Below are 21,833 nucleotides of genomic sequence, written 5' to 3' on the forward strand. Positions count from 1 at the left end.
ACGCCTAAGGGCGCTTTAGCCACAAAACACCAATAGACATTATATATCAATGTGCAATAAACATTACACTACTTCTGTGAAGACACGTTTCACTTTCGTGTTCTATACCGATTCCTATATAAGAGGGATCAACCCATTTTTTTATATTGCACACCTTCCCACTAGCCAAAGCGTCTTGTTTACTTTCCGCGCATTACTTCAAGGACCCCCCACAGCAATGGCAATAAGCATTGAAGATGGCATTACTTCACTAAGCTGCGTTTTTTTAACCTTCTTAGGGCCAGTGTGGGGAAAAATTAGAAAGAAATGAAATTCTGGTAAGGCTCGGTGAAAATTCATTCCGTGGTGTGTAAGCAAGCGAAAACCTTTAAGGGCTAACAATAATAGTCGATGCGCGGAAGAAACACTGCAATGGAAGCCCTAACTTATGATTAAAATTCTTTCAGTGTCACCAGAGAAAACCATACAGCGGAGACGTAGAGCAAATGAGCTGCGATGTAGTTTGAGGGCAAGGAGAAAAATTGTAGCCGGTATGAAAGGACTGGCTAAATTCGTCTGCACTCTTCTGTAACCTCCAATGGCTTTTTTTCCATGCTACTACTATGTTCGGTCAGTTTCAAAACCCAGCGCTTCCAATTTCTGCTTTCTGTAGCTCTTTTGTTTTTAGTTCTGGCTTTCTATACGCCCGAAATAACAGAAGCAAGAGTGAGTCTGGATGCAATAAACGTCTCGCGTGATATGCTCCGTTCAGGCCCTTACAATACCGTATACGACAACAAACGTCCTCTAAAGTGCGCTGCACCTTTACTGTGATGACACTTTGTCCGCGACGAAGTTTCATGCGTGACGTGCATCCGCTCCAGTAGAGTTGCGCTGGGTTTTCATGGTGCTTCATTGAAGGACATACTGCTGTGCACCGTGTATGACCCGTTCGGTCACTATGGAGACAGCTTTACTTTTTCGGCACTACTTTTCGGATCTGTTTGTGTGCACGGTGTCGAAATCTTGGTCTCTGTCGGAAAGGAGATTTTTCGCCGACCTATTTTTATTACGCAAGGGTGGCTGAACGGGCGTGTTGGTAAAGTTTCATCTTTGGTTAGCAGCGCGGCGATCTACATGGGCGCGAGAGAAGAGATCCGTGTTCTTTCCTATCCATTCTCTCGCTTCCATGTAGATCGCCGCGCTGCTAACCAAAGATGCTTATTACGTTGCGAAAGCTTCCTTTCCATTCGTGTTGGGCGAAGACATTCTGAGAAGCACATGGCGACAGGATATTGGATGTATCATAAGGTAAGGCCTAGTAAGTAGCGTATATGCTCATGTAAGACCCGCGCTTTTTTACAGCGTAAACTGTTATGGGCTCATTCCAATAGCCGTTTCGGTCGGCGATGGTGTCCGCCGCAGCCGCCTGTGTCCGGTGTTCGTAACCGCTATCGCCGGAAATTAGAAACAAAGTACCCAGTTCTCGCCGGGATCGAACCCGGGCCCGCTGCCCGGGAGTCGGATGCTCTACTACTGAACCACGCAAGCGCTTGCGATCCGGCAGCGGAAACATGCCCTATAAACACGATGATGACAGACACGATTATGATGATAATGATTTAATTGCATCCCCTGTGAAACGGGGATTTACAAATGGTCGCCTAGCCTGCTTGATTTAATCAGGTATGCTATACATGTTTTATCTAGCATTTCTGTATACTTCTCCTTAATCTTGTTTTTTCTGCTTCAAATCTTATATCTAACACTCCTCCGTGTACCCGCGCTCTTGCTCGGGGCGGTGCCGTCGCCTACGAGCAGAAAAGAGAAGTACTGCATTATGACACTAACGCGCACCGACAGTGAACGCTTCGGTGGTTTCAGCACTACGACGCCTCGATGCCAGCCTTCGAAGGGACGCTGGCATCAAGAAGCACTACCAACGGTGAACGCCTAGGTGGCGTTCACCGTACTCAGCACAGCGGAGCGTGGCCTCCGCAATTAGCTCTGAAAATGTTTCTGAAGTTGATCGCGGAGGCTGCAATTACGACGCGCTGTACGCGCTGATTTGACTCGGTGACGATTCAGTTACGTGCTTTGTCTTGCGCGTTGTATTAGTGTGTCAGTTACGTGCTTCGTCTTTCGCGTTGTGCTAGCGTGTGCAGCGTAGTGCAGCTTCCATATGCACGACGGTTGCTCATGGTCATCGACGTTGGTAGTCGTGATGGAGGAGACGTGCCACCAGGCGTCAGCGTGGGTTTTTTTTCTTGCTTCAAAATCTGCCCAGTTCCGCTACGTATGACTGTAAGAGACCCGTTCGTATCAATCTGCTCCTTCCTTTTTTTTTCTTTTTCACCAATACACGCGATCTGACAAGCTCGCCGCGTAGCGTCGTTACGCGCACATTCTGCATTGCAATTGCACATAACACCAGGTAGAACGCCATGTAGAAGATGCACATGTTACGATACAAGGCAGAATGTTTGAGGGAGAAGAACAACATGAAGTAGTTGTACACATGAATGCTAGAAAAGTATATATTGTGCACCTGATTAAAACAAGCGGGGTAGTTGTTTATAAATCATCATCATCATCATCATTAGCATCGTATCCTGCCACTTGTCTTGCGATGTGAGATGCGCGCCGCATGGCGCCTATAGGTGCACCATTTTCCTTGCAGTAGCAAATTATTGCACCAGGTGGCACGTGATGTAGCAGTTGCATAGGTACGTAGATCGACGTAGATGTAGATGTAGTGCCTTGGTGGTAGTGGCACATACCCACTCTGGGGGATTGGCCAAGAACCAGGTAGTTCGATATAACAACGAGAAGGGAGATTTACAAAATACTGCAAACATAAATTTGGGAATACGTACGCATATGAGAATGAATAGGTAGAGTATATCACATGACTTTAATAGAATAAAGAAATAAGGTACGTTACAAGGTAGATGGAGAAGTCTTGTGGAAGAAAAAGAAGTTTATGTAGATGTATAAGTATTGCTGTAATTGAAAACATGTATACCATACCTCAATAATTCAAGCGGGCTAGGTGACTGTTTGTCCCCGTTCTGTTTCAAAGGAAGTGCCATTATATCATAACTATTTGGGTTCATGACTAATTTACATTTCAATCTGGACAAAAACCTGCAAACTCACTGCATTTTTTAGATTTTTCAAAAGACATTGATCACGTAGCTCACTGCCGACTAATTTCTAAACTGTCTTCTTTGTCCTTAGATTCACTAACGCTATCTCAGATTCGGAACTTTCTGAACAATCGGCAGCAGTTCACCGCGGTTAAAATTTTTTCTCCCCGCTCTCTTACGTTTCCTCTGGTGTGCCACAGAGACAATTTTCTCGGTCCACTACTTTTTCTGATATACTTTTCTGACGACTTCATTAAAGCCCTTATTCACCGGCTGGCTTCAACGACGCCCGACCCTTCCTTTCGTATGTTTGAACTTCACGATGGTACATTGTACCGCTCCAACATGCGACCTCACGGCCCTGACCGACTCTTAGTTGTCCCTGCGCACATGCGCCAGCCTGTTCTCGCCCAGCTTGATGATGTGCTGACCGGTGGTCACCTTGGCGTGTCATGGACTTATGAACGCGTTCGTCGGCTGTTCTTTTGGCCTGGCCTTTACCGTGACGTTTGGCGTTATATCGCTGCGTGTGACCTTTGTCAACGACGAAAAAAGCCGACCACACTCCCTGCTGGCCGCCTTCAACCACTTCACATACCATCAGAACCATTCTTCAGTGTAGGAAGAATGGTAGGAAGACGTAGGAACCTTTTCCTACGTCTGTTTCGGGAAATAAGTGGATTGCTGAAGCAACAGACTACGCCACCCGATACGCAATCACACGGGCTCTTCCGACAAGCTGTGCAACCGATGTCGCCGATTTCCTACTAGAAAACGTTATCCTTCACCGCGGTACCCCTCGACAGCTCCTCACCGACCGAGGCCGCTACTTTCTTTCTAAAGTCGTTAATGACATACTACACTCGTGCGCGACTAAACACAAACTTGCTACTGCTTACCATCCACAAACGAATGGTCTCACCGAGCGTCTCAACCGAACCCTCACTGACATGCTGTCCATGTATGTCTCCGCTGAACATCGCGACTGGGACGTTGCATTACTGTTCGTTACCGTTGCATAATTCTTCTCGTGATGATTCCTCTTGTTTGGCCGCGACCCTACGCTACCTTTCGACACCCTTCTGCCTGATAGCCTGAATTTCACATCGGGGTACGCCCGGGAAGCCATACTCAAGGCACAAGAGGCACGTCACATTGCCATACGTCGACTTGTGGACTCGCAAAGAAATCAGCGGCGCTTATATGACACCTACCATCGTGACGCCCACTACACACCGGGCGCCCTGGTTCTCCTTTGGGCACCGTCGCGACGCGTTGACCTCTCGGAGAAGTTGCTTTCGCGCTACTAGAAGTTGCTTTCATTTACGGAGCCTCGGTAAGACGCCGACTAATGTCCGCAAATTAACTTATCTTACATTTGTTCGCCCTAAACTGGAATTTCCTTCTTCAACATGGTCCCCTCATAACATTTATTTAACCACTATGCTAGAATCAGTTTAGAATAGAGCCACTCGATTATCTTACAAAATTACAACTACACTAAAAGCATAACGCAAATTAAAAACAAATCATCAATCCCGTCTTTGAACACTCGTCGTGATGTAGCACTTTTATTGCTGTTTCACAAGTACGTTCACGAACCAAGGCCATCACCAATAGCTCTGAAAGTCTCTCCATTCACCTCACGAAGATTACATAATCATCTTTCTTTCACGCGCATCTATGGTAAAACAGACGCTTTTAACTCGTCTGCGCTTCCACGTGTCATCCGCTTGTGGAACGACCTTCCCGATATCCTGGTAGCTGAAGCTAACAAAGAAAAATTCCGTCACGACATAAACATGGGTTTCTTATTTTAAATAACTTCCTGTCTGCGTTGCTACTTGTTTGCATTTTTTTCTTTTTTTGATCTACGGATTTTAGTTTGTTTAAACTTGATTCTTCCTTGATTATTATTAACTAAATGCTTTATGTTCTGTGTAATTGTATGCTCTCTATACATTGTAAAATTTTTGAAGCTCCCCTTACCCAATGCCCATTCTTCGAGCCTGTAAGCTATTTTAAATAAATAAATAAATAATTAAATAAATAAATAATCATTATTAGCATCGTATCGTACCATTTGACAGGCCATGTGATATGCGTGCTGGCGTAACTCGGATACGTACAAAATTTGCTTTGCAGTTCGGTAATATTCTACCACGTGTCCCGACATGTAGCAGTTGCATATAGCAGTTGCATGCAGCATACAGCTGGACCTGGTTAACTCAAGCAAGCTAGGTGACTACTTGTTACCAGCCCATTTTGAAGATGCCAATAAACCATCATCAACAACAACAACTACAACGTACCGTGCCATGGTTAAAGGGATGTGAGATGTGCGCCACGTATTTTAGATACCTCTTCGGTACACGTTATGGCGTCTCCTCGCAAGGTAGGAACCGCTGCTGAAGAAGCGAATCGTAGAGCTACGTGCGCGGCTACAACCAGGCATCATCAATCTCAGCAGACTGCTGTGCATAGAGCACTACAAGCCGCAGCTCGGCGTCGACGCCGGGCGGACAGTTCAGATCGTTCTCGGGAAAACGAGGCGAAGAGACTTCACCGCGAAGACCCTGTTGTGCGTGGTGCTGAAATTGTAGGTACTCTTTAGCCGCTCCTCCAGCTCACGCTGTGACTGTGCTGTGTATGCCGCGCAGGCCTGTGACTTTTTTTAGCAATCTTGAGTAGTTGCAGCACTTACGCGCGGGTGGGTGATTGCGGTTAAATTTTCTGGCCGTGTATTATACTGTTCTTGAATGTTTTATGCAAGAACAGCAAATGCTCTTGTCCTCATAGCGCATAGCGCGAGTAAACACTTTATTTAAAATAAATATAAGAAGGCACGACACCAAAGGCTACTGGTACCCGCCTATAGTCGTCAGTAAATATATAGGAGCGCAACCTGGAACGCGAACTAGGAAAGTGGGCGGGACGAGCGCTGTACTGTCGACAAGACTTACTTGATGATGGTTGCTTATAGACATGCATCTTTAATAATGCGGAAAAGGATCCACTCACACCGACACGCCCTTAAAGAAAGCAATACAGAAAATACATCTCACTCCCACGTAGAACCACCGATGTGTCACTGATACACATTTCTCCTTTTTCTAGATATAACATGCTTCTACCACCTCTCGAGCTGTTTTATCGCAAATCTTCTGTAGCACTTTACACTCATTTAATCTTGGCTCACAGGTTACACGTGCTTCGCTCGAGCAGGCTTGGCAGTGATCAGGAAGATGCGTGCCTTATTTCTTAGCGAGCGCTTATGCTCACCCAGACCCTCATTGAGGCACCGTCCGGCCTGCCCGACGTAAACTTTGCCGCATGTGAGCGGGATTTCGTAAACTACCTCTGTTATATATTGTACGTAGGGTGCTATGTGCTTTATTGTGTATTGTGGGATCTTCTTTCTACCGATGCGTGCTCAGAGGCTAGCAAGCTTTCGGGGAGTCGAGAATACCACTTCTACCCGGTACTTATTGGTCGCCTTCTTCAGATTGTGGGAAGTTTTATGCACGTAAGGTAATAATTCCCGCCTTGAAAACGTTCGTCCTTTCGGCTGCTTGTCGATTTCCTCGCTAACCCCTAGCTTTTTCAGCAGCGTTTGCGTCACGCCGAGTACTAACGACGTGAGAAAACCTGCCTATTGGAGCCGGGACTCTATAGAGAAGTATGTCCACCATGTCAAGCAATCAAGCTTTACGTCACAGGTGCAAAAAAAAGGATGTTTCACATCCGCCTGCATTGGCCCTGAGTGGCTCTAAGCGACACTCCAAAGGCCTGATTTACTACCCATAAATACACAACATAGTAGCCGGATTTACTGCCGTCGCCGTAGCACAATTGGTAGTGAAACATAAGCGTAATGTGGAGTTTATGGGTTCGGATCCCACCGGCGGCAACTTATCATTTTCGTCCAATTTAATTTCCGTTTTTTTTTCGGTATTTTTTGCATTTAACTTCAAACGACTACTAATTTCTCCTATGCTATACTTGCCTTCATTTTCTGCTCGTTTCTTATGGTCGGAACTATCTATATACAGATATATTCCGGAATAGGCCGCCGACACCCAGTGTGCATCTGGAGTGTCCTTATAATTGCTATAGCAAGATTATCTTTTACACATGAAACTTTTTAGGAGCGCATAGTCACATTTCGGTTTCATTTACGAGGCAATGCAACACTTTCAGCGCACATAAGTATTCTACTTATGGAAATACGCTTAGAAGATGAAATTATCGAAAGGCATACCCAACATTCACTTGTCCACAGAAATGGACGAGCCCTTCTGGGAAGTAAGAGTGAAGGAACAGCATTGGTGCTAAACATTGTAATCCGACTCGTGCATTTACCTATACAAGTATAAGTACGTGAGAGAAACACACACAAGAAAATGTGGAGGACGCTTAAGCTTCGACTTTAGGAGTGCAACGCAATATCATTCAAAGATCATTGACTGTTTGTCAGGCTTCTCGGCAACTGCATCTTTCTTTTTTCCGCATTTTTGCCTTGGCGCGCCGCTGCCGAAGAGGCGAGTGCCATCTGGATGGTGTTGCAGCAACGAAACCCGATCAAGGCGCGCCGCGCTGTATGAATGGTAGAAGTACTGGAAAACGGCGGTTTGTGGTTTGAGTTTCCGCGTAACAGAAATATAATTCTCTCGTATACTGAAATTACAATCCGACGCTATGATACCCGTAGGTTGTGGTTAAAGTCGTACATTACAATTTTTCTGACGCATTTTGCTTTGAGAAATTCAATTAGTTCGCCAGAGCTTCAGCGCCACGCGGAGTGTCTGTGTGGTCGGGGTCGATCGGGATGATTTTCTTAGCCGTGACGCCGAGGCCGAGACCGACGCCAGATTTTCCGCGAGACGGAGCCCTCAACGCCTTCGCGTTAAAATAGGCCGTCTGCTGGACGGCTTTCGTACGTGTGTTGGTATTTTATATTGTTATTTCAAGAGTTTTAGAAATCGATCAAGTTGAAATACGAATGAAAACCTTACATGAAGTGCGGTGGAAATGCTGACGTCACCCGCGTCCGTTTATGGCGTCAGCATTACCCCAAGAATGTCAGGTTGATGCATGTCTTGTTCAAGTGTTCGCTTGTGGAGTAGTCTTCACAAGCGAACCATTGCAATGGATGCCGGGTCGTAGTTCGTTAACAAGGTGCCCCGAGGAAAATACTGCCCTCCGTGCCGAGTGCTGTCGTCACCAACAACAGAAAGCAATAGTTACAGCCGCCACATACGGGCATCACTAAATTGCAGTGCGGGCAGAGCAGTTAAACTCGGCTGTCTCTGCAGCTGCCAGAAAAAAAAAGATTTACTGTGACGCAACCTCGTTTTTGAATGCGCAAGAACGTACAGTATGCGGGAAAGTAAGCGTGCGTTGAAAGTGAAAGTCTCTGACGCTGTGTGTCTCTGACGCTGTGTGTAAAACACTGACAAAGACATAAAGTACGACTTAAGAATATCTTCCAGGCGAAACTTTAGGTCAGGGAGAACTCCAATTTCCATTGGAAAATTACACATAAAACGCAGGAATATTCCTTTGAGACGAACGCTGATCCGATTCATATGAAACTTGTTGCATTTGATAGAAAAAAAGTTTAATGCTCTAGCAACACTAGAAAGCCGAAAGATCATTTCGTATATGAATACGTTTTGTTATAAAAAAAGTTGCAGTGGCTTAGCTCGTCTATGCCAGGATATACGTAGCGTTAGCAAAGGTTCACCTGATTATTCTTAGCTTTCCTGGTTGTCTAGATTGTCAAGGATTAGCTTGATTGCCATGCTTACTGCTGCTCCAATGACACACACGCGGTATACGTATTATGTGGCACATGTATTCATTCCTCCTACGCTCAACCGCTAATTGCCAGGCAACTACTTCGGGATCCGATGAGTCAAGCTTCTCCGTTCTTCTGCGCTGTTGAGCAGCATTTGCGCTCTCCTTCTCCATGGCTATACCACACTGACAAACGCCAGTCAGAAGCGCAGCGGCTCCAGCGCAGTGTCAGACGGCGACTGCACAGCGAGCGCGCGCCGGCGCCAGTGCGTCTACCACGGCTACGACGTCACTCCTCTGGAATGCGCAGACCGGCGGCGGTGAGTCGCGCGCGGCGGCGGCGGAGTGCGCGAGAGGTGCCGGCTCCGGTGGCTCCGGTGCGCAAGCCGTGTGACATCACTGATCCTTGCGCATGCGCAGCACGGCTCTTGATGTGCCGCGCGAAACGGGCTTGGCTAGGCCAGTGTAGCTAACGCTACAAAATTAACGCAATTTAGTAAGTATCAAAAAATAGATAGAAGCACAACGTTCACCTATCAGAAACGCTGCCCCCCCCCCCCCCCAGCAGATATAGGAGTTTTGTTAACTGCCTCGTTTAGACTCATCTCAAGCGGATACATTGTATATATATATTTATATATATATATATATATATATATATATATATATATAGAGAGAGAGAGAGAGAGAGAGAGAGAAAGAGAGAGAGCTTATATCACGCTGCTGTAATATTTACCAACGTCTTGCAAAAGTCCTGCTCACACATTCATGGTACATTTCGTAGTGGTGCAGCGTGCACTTATTTCGTCCACTTTAAATGACCTTGTGTAGGTGCCATTTGCAGAATTGTGTTACCGTTTTTCTTTTTGTTTCGTTACGCCGTTCTGAATTTCATAGCTGAACTTTGTTAACCTTGGAATTGTAAGGAATTTTTCTAAAACAAGTTATGGCCAAATAAAAGATCAATTTCATAGATTCACAAGTCCCTAACTTTATTCTTAGTGCAAGGAATCTCACCAAAACTGACGGAGTGGTTGCCGAGGTAAATGAATTCGCCATTCTCGTGCACATTGGCATGCGCTACTGAGCTGTACGTAATGCACCCACACTTGCGTTTTTTTTTTCGTTTTTTTTACGAGATCATCTCTAAGAAGGAATTAGACAACTTTGTTAGGGCAGAACGGCACTCAGGAGGCCGTGCTGGATAAACCGCACGTTAAAATGGTAATTCATGGTAATGCACAATTGTATTAGTATTAAATTCATGGTAGTGTATCATTACTGATAATATTACAAGCTATGCTTTCATGAAAGTGCAGCGGGTATTCTTTTCTCCAGGCTTCTAGCCGGTCATTTCTGCACTGAATAATTACGGCATGTTTCTTTGACTCTTACGTATTTGTAATTTACACGTTCTATCTGTCTTTCAGCTAATTTAGCACCTAACACCAATGTAACAGATCAAAACACGAATGTGATATATGTTATTTGCAGTGCCACGGCACAATTTACAATAGCCTGGGTCATTACGATACCGGAGGGATTCACGTCTAGCCGTAGGAATTGCCGTGTGGCTTTCGCAAACCACCTCTTTACATCCTGGAAACAAAAGCACAAGCTAAATGCTACCACAGAAACACTTGCTGCAGAACCGCTAATGGTTTTCCTTGAAGAAAATAACTGGCCACAAGAAGCTTGACAAACCGCAAGACCAGACCACTATACCATAAAAAATTGCAAGTTACAGCTCGGTGATCGCATGAACTTCAACGCAGCTGAAGTGTAAGCAGTTAACGGTGGGCTCTTCAACTACGTTGCTTTTTCTTTCCTTCACCTTTGCGTGCAAGACCCTTTCAGTGCTTTTATGTCTCATGTGTTGTCGTATCCCATGCAAACTGCCTGGCGGTCCCAATCTATCGTTTTTTTTTCCCCTTAAGATCACGTTGTCTTGAAGTACTCTCAAACTGTAATGATCCCTTTCTCCACCGATTGGTCTTTATTCTCTTGAGAAAGCACTCGTTTTCCGGTTGAGAAATGTTGTGCTGCTCAGGGTGAAATTGTTTCTGCCATTTTCGGAAAACATAAGAGACGTTAAGTATATACGCGTAGGATAGAAAAATAAACAAACAAGTCGCAGAAGACACTCTTCTCAGTACCAATGCTTAATATTTTTATGTTACGGATAGGCACACCAGAGTCAAACATATAATGAGCAGAGAACGAATTGGGACGCAGCGCTGTAGAACACCTTTTTGAGAGCTGTTCATTGACATTGCGTCGTCTCGTCGCGCTGTAGCCTTCTTTCTCGTCATGTGACCTTTTGCTTACTTGCAATTGTCCCAACAGCTCTCCAAGCAAATTATATCCGTGCAGTTTTATAGAATATTTTAGCACTAAGAGAAATCGGCAAAGCTGTGGTCCCCTAAACATTCTACGCAGGTTTAGAGACAGCGCTTATCTATACGTCTTCTCATTATAATCTATTACTGTAGGTAGAAGCCGTTGCCTACACTTGTTATGAAGCATCAATCAGTTCTATTATTTCAACCAATGTATATTTATAATGAATACAACGGAATTGATAAACAGTGAGATGCTATCTATTAAACAACAGCAGTTTAAGACTTCAGTAGCTAACATAGGTTTTAGCATATACTAATGTAGTTATATAAACGCACTCGTTCTAATCTTGCGTATAAACAATGGTTTTTTAACTCAATTATATGTGTACGCATCAATTTCACACAGTCGCTGCGCCGCCAACCTGTTTAAGACAAGTAAAAGCAAAAGATTGACCTTTTCTCCGTCACTTCCAGAGGTGCGCTGTTTAGTAGAGGTTTCGCCCAAAGCGATTACGTTCTAATACTTACAGAAACATTACAAACGAAAGTAAAATAAAAGGAACGGACAATAGAGCGTTCTCAACAGCGAATGGTGTGAGTGGCGATTTATAAGCCTGTGTGTCTTGTCAGAAAATTCCCGACATGTTGTTATATCACAAAGACGGATGGTAGGCAAAGCAGCCCATAACTCACAAACAATTGGCAAGCCTGTGGCATGTGGAGTGTTTCGCGTCCAAGCTTTGAGGTGTCGCCACCATCGAAAGCACAACAGCGCACTGCCGGCGGCTGGTAGTCGAACTGCCAGCTAAGCGCCTTTACATTGTAAACTTTATTTGTAAGGCGCATTTGTCAGCTTTATGAGACCGAACGCGACTTTCTCCGGAGTGTGTTAAACAAATTAGACAGGAGACCGTTTTCAGAGACAAAGATTCTTGGACCGTGGCCCCACGCGTCGCAGGCTCACAAAGCGACGCGGGCATTGTTAAAATTCATGAAGTCGACTGGCCTCAGTGACCGACTGTGAAGTGTTGGACAACTGCACATGTTCATACTGCGAGTACTTTCTTCCCTCTCTCTCCTTTCTTTTCATCACTTTAATCCCCTTCCCCCTTGTAGGGTAGCAAACCGGACGTGCGTCTGGTTGACCTCCCTGCCTTTCCTTTCTTTTTTTTCCTCCTCCTCCTCCTCCTTATTTGCAAGATTTCAAACCGATACATACACAAAAACTACATCTTTTTTAATTTGAGACTGTCTGAAGCAAATTACGCTTGAAGGATGAAAAGTTTTATACCGTGACAGCTTCTCTAATGGGTAACCATGGTAACGGCAAGAGAGCAGGCAGTCTCGACTGGAACATTAACAGTCGCGGCAGAATTTGCCTTTGTTGAAGCTACGTGTTCGTGCTCAAATCGAGCTGCAGTTTGTTGAATATTGTGAGCGAAGTGGTGTGACATCTTCGGCAACAAAAGCGGAGGAACTTTAGCAGCATAGCGGCCTGCGACGGCTCTATGAGGTCGGATGTATTTCTCCATTCTGCGGCATACAGCTTGTGTTCACCTGGAATATTTGGTGGGACTGTACGTAGTATCTGGTTCCCCGCCCATCTCGGACGGGTGCCGGGTGCCCCGCCAAACCTCAACGAGATCGCCCGCGACGCAGCGCGTGCGCTTACTGACCGCGCCGTCCCAGGGCAACCTCACCTTGCCGAGATAGAGACCAACCGGGATGCACCCATTACGTATAATGAAATCACCAAACACTTCTACCTTGGACGCCGCATCTTTCCGCCCCCACACCCCAAACTTAACAGACCGCAAGCGCTAACCCTACGCTTATTACAAACAGACACGTACCCAAACCCCGCCAAACTCCACGTTCTCTATCCTGACGCGTACCCCAGTTACATGTGCCTCTCATGCGAATACACGGCGACACTCACACACATGCTCTGGGAGTGTAGAAACGCTCATCCCGACTCTACCTCAGACAAGTGGGAGAAGTCCCTCAGAAGCTCGCTTCTCGCCGACCAGCAATGGGCCGTCCAGCAGGCCCACGAAGCGGCCGCCAGGTATTCCCTGTCGGTCCCTACGTGGGAAACGCCCACTACGCCCTAAGCGCGTCCTGCAGGACCCAAATAAAGTTTGTCCAGTCCAGTCCAGTACGTAGTATCTTCTTGCACATAAACACTTATCCATGTTACGCACCAGTATATCTTCTATTTACTGTAAGCATCGATGCTAGTATGGTAAAGCTGTTTATTTGCGGCAAGTTGGTGCGATTCGCGTTGTGATTTCGCTCGGCCCATGCAGCAGTGCCAACCTTCAAAGGTTCGCACTGCTGCAAAGACCGAGCTAATTCAGAGTGCCAAATAATAACAAAAATATATATTATGTGAGTGACGTAAAAGTGACATACCTGGCCAAAGCAAGCAGGCAGCGCCGCAGCAATAGCAGACGACGCCGACGTCGGCCGTCTGCATGTGCGCTCCCCTCTTTCCCACACAAGCGTCATTGCGCTTTCGATACACGTTTAACTTTCTAAGCATATACAAATTATTCAAACGTCGCCTGTCATTTTTAAATTTAGATTATGTCAATTATATTCAAAACATCCCCTAGTATTGGTAAGTAAACATTTTTTTTTGGTATCAGTGCAACTACTATTATAATCCCGGCGGCGCTAGCATCGCCTGCGACAACCAGCCCCATTGGCTCTGTGGGATTGTCACGGGCTTGCAATGGCTTTCAATGCAATTATAATGTTTTTTGCTACCTCTCGACCAGAGTTGTGCAGTGCGATGGAGTTGGAGTGATTCCGGACTTATTCCGTGTTTTTAAGCACCTGGAATGGTTTGGCAATGAAATTATGGCGCAAGTACTGAAGATGGACTGAGAATTGAATGGGAGGCCAAGATTCCGGAATGGAGTTGGCATAGAATGCACACGTAGTCATACTCAAAATAATTCAAATATGGAGTTCTACGTGCCTAAGTATAGGTATTGTACTAACCAATCACGGCATTTACCGGAATTAGGCTTGTGCTCCGCACCATCCGAGTGCTCGCGAAAAGCTTCATTTCAAGGTCTAATGCTATCCTTTTCACAGCAAATTGGCAGAGAGATTCATCCCAGAACCGATATTCAGGAAACGTTTCTTTTAAAACAATATACATTACAGAACTTATTAGCAGGCTGCAGAGATGGCAGTGTTACCATGCGAAAAAATAGTACGTCATGTTATTTGTAACGTTTTTGCGACTTCGAAACTAGGTTTGTACTTGCTAGGCACGCAAGCGGGGATAGAGTGGCGGGCCACACTTTGGAGCTGAACTGTTTGTTTCACCTTCAAGCATATACTAACTGGTGATGCAACAAGTATTCTTCTTTTTTAAAGAATTTGCACACACCAGTATGCACTGCCCTACCGTCTGTTTCGACTTGAGCACTGTAATTTTACTCAACCACTGGCGTCCTCACTCACTGTTCTCGCAGTAATCTAAGATATGCGTTGTTTCCTTTAAATAAGTAGAAATATATTTTTGTTGTTATTGCTAATAATAATATGAACTAGTATTCTCAGTATAGAAGTTCACCCAAGAAAGCGTACACTTGTTCGTGTATTTTTATAGAGGTAAGCCTTTTCTTCGTCACTACATGGGAACAACTTACCCAATAATCAGCATGTACTCCTGTAATATAATGACGCCGCTCTAGCAGCGCTGTAATATTTAAAAACATCGCCAAATTTCAATGCAGCTGTAAATTGTTCTGCAATTGAGCATGAGCGTTGTATATACTGTTAACGCCAATGGGAAACGACATAACTAGTATTTTATGTTTGTCCTTTTGTCGGAATAGTAAAAAGAAATCTATAAAAGGCTTTGAAGGCAGTGAACATATATTTCCATTTCTTTTAATTATTTACTCTTCCGGCAAAAATTGAGTAATAATAATAAAATTCTACATTTCATAAATTTTCTTTTTGTTGCTTATTAGCAAGAGGTTTAAGTGGAATGAAAACGCCGCTATAAGAGAACAATTTCTAGCATGCGTAACAAATATAACAGCGATGGAAAGGACTGCGGTTATGACAACAGTACAGGACGGGCACCTATGGTATGCTGCGCATCTTAATTAAAAAGAAATAAGACACACACCCGTTTCTGCGCATCCAAGCAGACTTCGGCAAAGATAATATTACAGTACAAAGTAAAGAGCAATACGACAGTGAAGGCCACTTCCCTGGATGGAAACCAACTTGAGCAAAGATCTAGAGATACGAGCGATGCCACGGAGAATGGTGTGACCACCCTGGGTCACCAATCATCCTGCATTGCACTCACACTTCTTTTGTGATTAATCCTCTGCTGTCTGTTTCACATACCAGCTCGTAATGCGTGTGCCTGCAACAGACACTTTCCCCTTTGTTCTCGTGCCTATATTGAGTTGGCCAGGCATATTTCCTCGCTTTCTGCACAGCACCCTGACTGCAGTGCGACCGACGATGCCTTCCTGTACCCTCCCGCGGTTTCCTTTCATGTTACAGTTCCTGGTGAGTCGGCGCTGCTGGTTTCCGCTACGATTTTTCTTGTGTGCTTGGTAGCAGACCTGTACGCACTGTGCTTTTCTGTCACGAACATGGATGGTATCTTTCGTCGATTGTTATCACGTTTTCTTTCAATACAGTTGGAATCGAAAGAGAGAAATTAAGAGATGAAAGGCAGATACGCTAACCAGATCACCTGTCCGGCTGGCTACTCTGCGCTGACGAATGGAGGTGTTGGAGAGTTGGAGGAATGGAGATAAAAGGGAAGTTGGAAAGAGGATATGACACGAGAAAAACCTTTCCACGGAAACATAATAAAGGCAACTGACACTCACTATACTTTGTTTTTTCAAAGTGTATTGACGCACAAAAATTACTAGTGTTTTCAAAGCAACTCTGTGTGTATGAATAGGTTTATGAAATGTTGTTCATATAGATACAAAGTAGCGGTCCGCATCGCTACTCCACGCTTTCTTTCTCATCTCCAATGAATATGTGGTTTCTTGGTTATTTAGTTCAAGTTAGATATTTATAAATTCTAGGCACACTTTATTTACACCTATTTTAATGTTATCGAATTCCTATACTGTTTCTTCCACTGTATAGTACCACAGTGAACAGATAATCAAAGATATTTCTAAGCCTTTACAAAGATATATTGCCATCCTAATCAAAAGTGACCTCTTCTCTTCATCTTTCCGCAAAACACTTCTGAACAAGAATAATTTGGCTCACCAAGCGTGCTAAGCTTACACAGAAATAGATCTTAATTTTTTCTCTATATTTACTTGATATGTCATGGCTGGTACACCTCAAGGTACAGTACTTAAGGCTATTATTATTCCTTATTCCACTTGGAGCACACATAATCTAGGTCTTCTCCTTTGAAGCCCACTACGGCGGCTCTATGCGTGCTTCTACAATGTCTCCATTGAACACCTCCATTTTTTACCGTCTCATTTCTGGTCTCTCGCGCCCACTTTGCACACAATTTATTTTTACTCTACAACATCCTCGCATGCTTTCGGGCTTTGCGTTCACTTTCAGGTAGTAGGCCAGATGCACTCTTCTTTTATGACATTATTTAGCTATCGCATATTTTTTAGACAACGTAGTTCTGCGCGTGCAGGTCTGGTTTCCGTTTGTTCGGTCTGTTTTGGTCATTGCAATGCACTGCCTTTTACCTCCATTTGTATTCACTGCTTTGCCGTTGCTGTTTTTCCTTTGTGTCATATGCTCCGACACTTGTCATTTACGTCTAATGCGTATCAGTGAAAAGTTCTGATTGCTTTTATTTTCACTGTTTCTTTTTTGTCTGTTCTATTCGTTCAACAATGTGCACGGCGTGCAGAATAAAAAAATCTTTTGCAGCCAGCCATTCCTCGTTCCTTATGGTGTTTCGTAGGTCATCCTGAAATTATTCGCCGCTTGACTGAAGTCCTGACTGCGTTTCTTTTATGCTCAGCTTGGAGGAACACTTGTGCCAAATTAGCGGCCCATCCATCAAACTATTCTTTCGGCATCTTGCGCATGCAGGCTGAAAGAACATCGAGAAGTCAGGATCATTCGAGCAAGCGAACTAGCGAAAGAAAGCCGCAAAAGATGCGACTTAAAAGGGCTGAATGTGAGGTAATATTGTGCAACTTTTGGTTTTTGAGAAGGCAGAAGAGCAACAAGAGGCAAGTGAAGACAAAGACGAAGAAAAGCAAACAGATGCTCGTGGGTTGGCATGTTTTTTTTTTAGTTGAGTTATTCTTGGGATGAAATATCTGACATGGCAAATTATTTAAAATCGTAATAATTATTACGCGCCACTGAAAACAAGAGATAGCAGTGTAACACTTTTCGGCAGGCTTGACGTAGTGAAAGCTTGCATACTTGCATGATATCTGTCTCATACATACAGTTTTTGTCGATTAGTGAGGTAGTGTAGCATCGGTGCCTCTATAGCGTTAAATGGGTGCTAGCACAATCGGAGCCGCGGCTTTCGAAGTGCCAGTTTCACAAACTCTGAAATGTATCTAAAATTTACTGGGAAATAGTATTTTTCCTTAGTATTTACAGTGAACGTCCTTCGCCACATTATGTGTTTCTAAAGAAACACTTCCTTCATTAGCTTCAGCGCAGTCACGCGATATTCATGCGGCTCTGTCCCCTGCAACCTTTCCTATAAAACAGGGCATGCCAAATAAAGTAAGGGAATCTATTACCAACTCGTCCTTTTGGTCGCGACGGATCACAACAATTAGCAAACTTTTGTTTGACTAATTTTGGTCTTCTCATCCTCTGCTACACCAAGTTGACGCGAATTGCCGGTTTTCCAATGCCCTTTTATTATGCAAGTGTGAACAGATCACGCACGTATGTAAATCAAACAAAAACCAAAGCAAGTTTCCAACCTTATATGCCAGCTTTTCGGTGTCGTTTCGAACTCAAAAACATCCGCCTGCTCCTGGCAAGTCAACAGCCAATATATAGGACACGGTGAAAAATGTTGCGCCCCAACGCCCACGCCGAAAACCCGTCCATTCTTAAACCGGAACAAACGGCCTGCGATTTGTGCTAGGATGAAAACACGCAGAGCCACACACGATTGTAAAGTTCTCTCAACGCAGACACGCGGAAATCGAAGCGCGGATCCGGTGCGCCGCTCGTTGTTTACCGGGAAATTTATGCACAACCGGAATCAGAAACAAGAAGTAGCGAGAAACAAGCTGGGAACCTGTGCACTGTGCTCAGCGGAACGTAAGAAGTCAGTGTGCGAGTATTGATGCATTGAATACAAAAAAGTGCAACAAAATGTTGCGACGTGAAACAAGTAAAGAATGGACTCACAAAAAAACAAAACTGCTAAGGAAAAGCAGCCACAGTTCCCTCTATAGCGCCTCGAATTTCGCTGCTATATTCAAATTTATATTTTATGGAGATCTGAGCGCATCTCGGTCCCATATATCAGAAAAAGTCCTAACAACAGAAACGATTCCTACTTGGCAACATACAATACACAACGGTGTTGTTCTTCGCAGCAATCAAATTAACGAAAAAGCACGAGGGGGCACGTTGTTTGAAAATTTCAGTTGGGCGACAGTCTTACTTATTCTTTTCTTTTCTTGAGCGTAAAGTTTGGATGAGCCTAACGAAGCCGGATATAATGCGAACATTTACTTTTGCAAGTACTACATTTCGGCACCAGGACTCGCTGGTTGAAGCTACGGAACAACATTGGCGAGTCGTTTGCTTCTACCCTGCAATTTGAATTGGCAAAATCTGCGGAATTCAGTCTTCAGTTTGATAAACAGCGTAGTTCGCCTGCCTTCATTTGCCTCGTTGTTTTCATGTGGAGCGTGAAGAGTGCAGCATACTTCGCATATTTGCTTCTACTATTCGTGTCATTATTATTTCTTTAAAGCTCGCGTTATTACAGGCCTTCCATGTAGCACGCAATCCATGTTCCTGGAAAAAGCATTCGACTGGTGGTCTTTGAAGTTGCCTCAATGCGCAATTCCAACTTTGCACGCTGGAAAAAAAATAATACCGCCTACCAAAAACGACGTTGTTCTGTGAATGAGTCCAGAATTTGGTTGGACTAAAGCCGTCTGGGCAGTGTCAACAAACTGTTTTTTTTTTGCTTTGTTAAAATTAACATGAAATATGACGCAGAATCTCAGCAACGCAGTATATACGTAAGTAAAAAGCTATTTCATGGCGAAAATTTTGCTTCTCCTTAGCATATTGCCGCACATAAAAGTGCGCTGTTAGTCGTTTTTCTCCTACTACTCTAAATATGTATGAAAATATTAATAACAACCTCGTATATTGCCTAAATAGGGAGTTATACAAACAAGGCAGCCAGCATGCTGGTCACTTGACCTACATGGTCCAGTGGTTCCACAAGGTTGGTGTTGATGAAGCATCATTATTATAACGAAGTTATTACCGGAACTCCTTGAAAACAAGCAAACTACCACTTCGTAATCTAGACACCTTCGTATTTTTCAACACGAGTTCCTTATAAATCCCACCTGAAACGCAAGAAAACAAAGGTTACGGCTGCATTAATAGCCTTGCTGATCAATTGTTTGCTCTCACGAAGATGCACACGCCAATAAGCAAATTGTGAGGATCTTTGTGCACGAAAGTTTTGTGCTGCCAGTGTAACATAGAGCAAGAATGACATGATCGCAGAAAAATTACCCTTTCTTTTTATCCTCGTTAGACCCCTTGTACATTACAGCGCTTAATACTTTGAATCCTTTTCAAAATGAACTCGGACGTGATTAAGAAACGTACTCATCCAATATATGCAGTCAGGTGCCTGCCGGGATGTATGGATGTGCTTTATTCATATTTCTTTGTCAGCGTTCAAGAGAAATTGAGACTAGCGTGATCTATGGTTTGTTTCATACATCGCAGGCAGCTACGACATCTCTGACCGTTCGCATTCACAACCCAAAAATAGTGCGTACCGCATGAAACAAATTATGAATAGTATTATATGCCTGCTAAGTAAGAAACAGGATATAAAGTATTGTACCAGCCGTGAATCACCCAAGACGTGTGTTTCGGATGTCACAAGCTAAAAGAAAGATGCCCTCTGAAGTATCAACGGAGGTGGAGAGGCCCCATATTATGTTATATCGTCTCTGTGTTTAGGAATAAAAATGCCTGTTTTCTCTCAACGAAGAGGAGGCGAACTGAATCGTATTTATCTGAAGTAGTTGGCTCATAGCTAAGACGAGTTCGAACGCACCAGCGATGTTCTTGTCACTGGGCCTTCGTCCGTTGTATTTTCATTTCACCTGTTCATGGCATGAGGAACTATAAGAGGATTTTGCTTTCCGCAACTCAGGGATACATTATAAACGTCTTTTTTTTTTTGCGAACAAAAGATCGTAGTCCGTAATAGCGACTGACTTGAAGAGTGCTTAGATCTCGGAGATTCCTTCGCTTCTCAGGAGACTGCCGCAAGAGGCACCACTCTCAAAGCAACGTGTCTCTTTCATTGAACCGCTCAGCGCAGAAGATGGCCTATGAGAGAAAGACACCGCCTGAAATGCCTTTTTGTCAACAGCTTCACTTTAACTTCCATCTTCCAATTAAAGATGTTTTTTTATATCTCTCCCTTCATCTTCGCAGTGGCTTCATGGATCAAAAGTGAATGAGAAAAAGACGAGATTACAAGGTTTTGTTTGTCTCCTCTCGAGCGTTTTAGAGTAAGGCGTATTGGCAACGCAATACGTTTTAGTTGCACGACACTGAAGCAGAAATCATTTGTTTGTTCGTTTTCCTCTTACGTGCCATTCAAGAACAATATGAAAGGGTAAGCTTTATTCCGGTTTTGTAGAAACTCGATGAATATATCTAAGTGAATACAGCTTCATGACGAGCAGGGACACGGCGCATAATAATATCCTAATGTCCTTTAGGTATAGCTAGTAAGAGCGTTAAAAACTGTGCTCTGGAATGAGAGCATCGATCGTCAGCGTTACTTCTACTATTATATTGATTGTTTGAAAGTGCGAGTATGTAAACCCAGCAACGAACATATCCTTTTCTTTCTCTTGGCACACCGGCGTTCGATTGCTGCGTCTGAAGTCAGCACTTTGTCAGTAATATGGGCGCAGACAACAGCTGGTGCAAACGTAAGCATTATTCCCATCGTGGAGAAAACGAGCAAGCTGCTGCGACGCACTTGGCGCGTGTAGAGCGAAACTTCAGCAATGAGGAACTAATTAAACGAGCCGAAATATGATTAACCGTAGGTACTCTGCTAATATAAAAACGAATTGTTGTCTCTGACCCTACCATTTGGGGCAAAGCTTCGATCAGTGGAGCACCAGCGTTTATAGCACAAGACTTATGGCGCTGCGCTGCGGAGCTCAAGCTCACAGGTTCAATTCTATCCGTGGCACCTGCATTTCGATGGGGATAAAATGCAAGAACGCTTGTGTACTAGATTTAGGGACACGTTAAAGAAACACGGGTGGTCGAAATTATTCCCCTTCTGCGGTGAGCTTCA

This window comes from Dermacentor silvarum, chromosome 7, assembly GCF_013339745.2.
Source record: "Dermacentor silvarum isolate Dsil-2018 chromosome 7, BIME_Dsil_1.4, whole genome shotgun sequence".
In the NCBI taxonomy this organism is placed as follows: Eukaryota; Metazoa; Arthropoda; class Arachnida; order Ixodida; family Ixodidae; genus Dermacentor; species Dermacentor silvarum.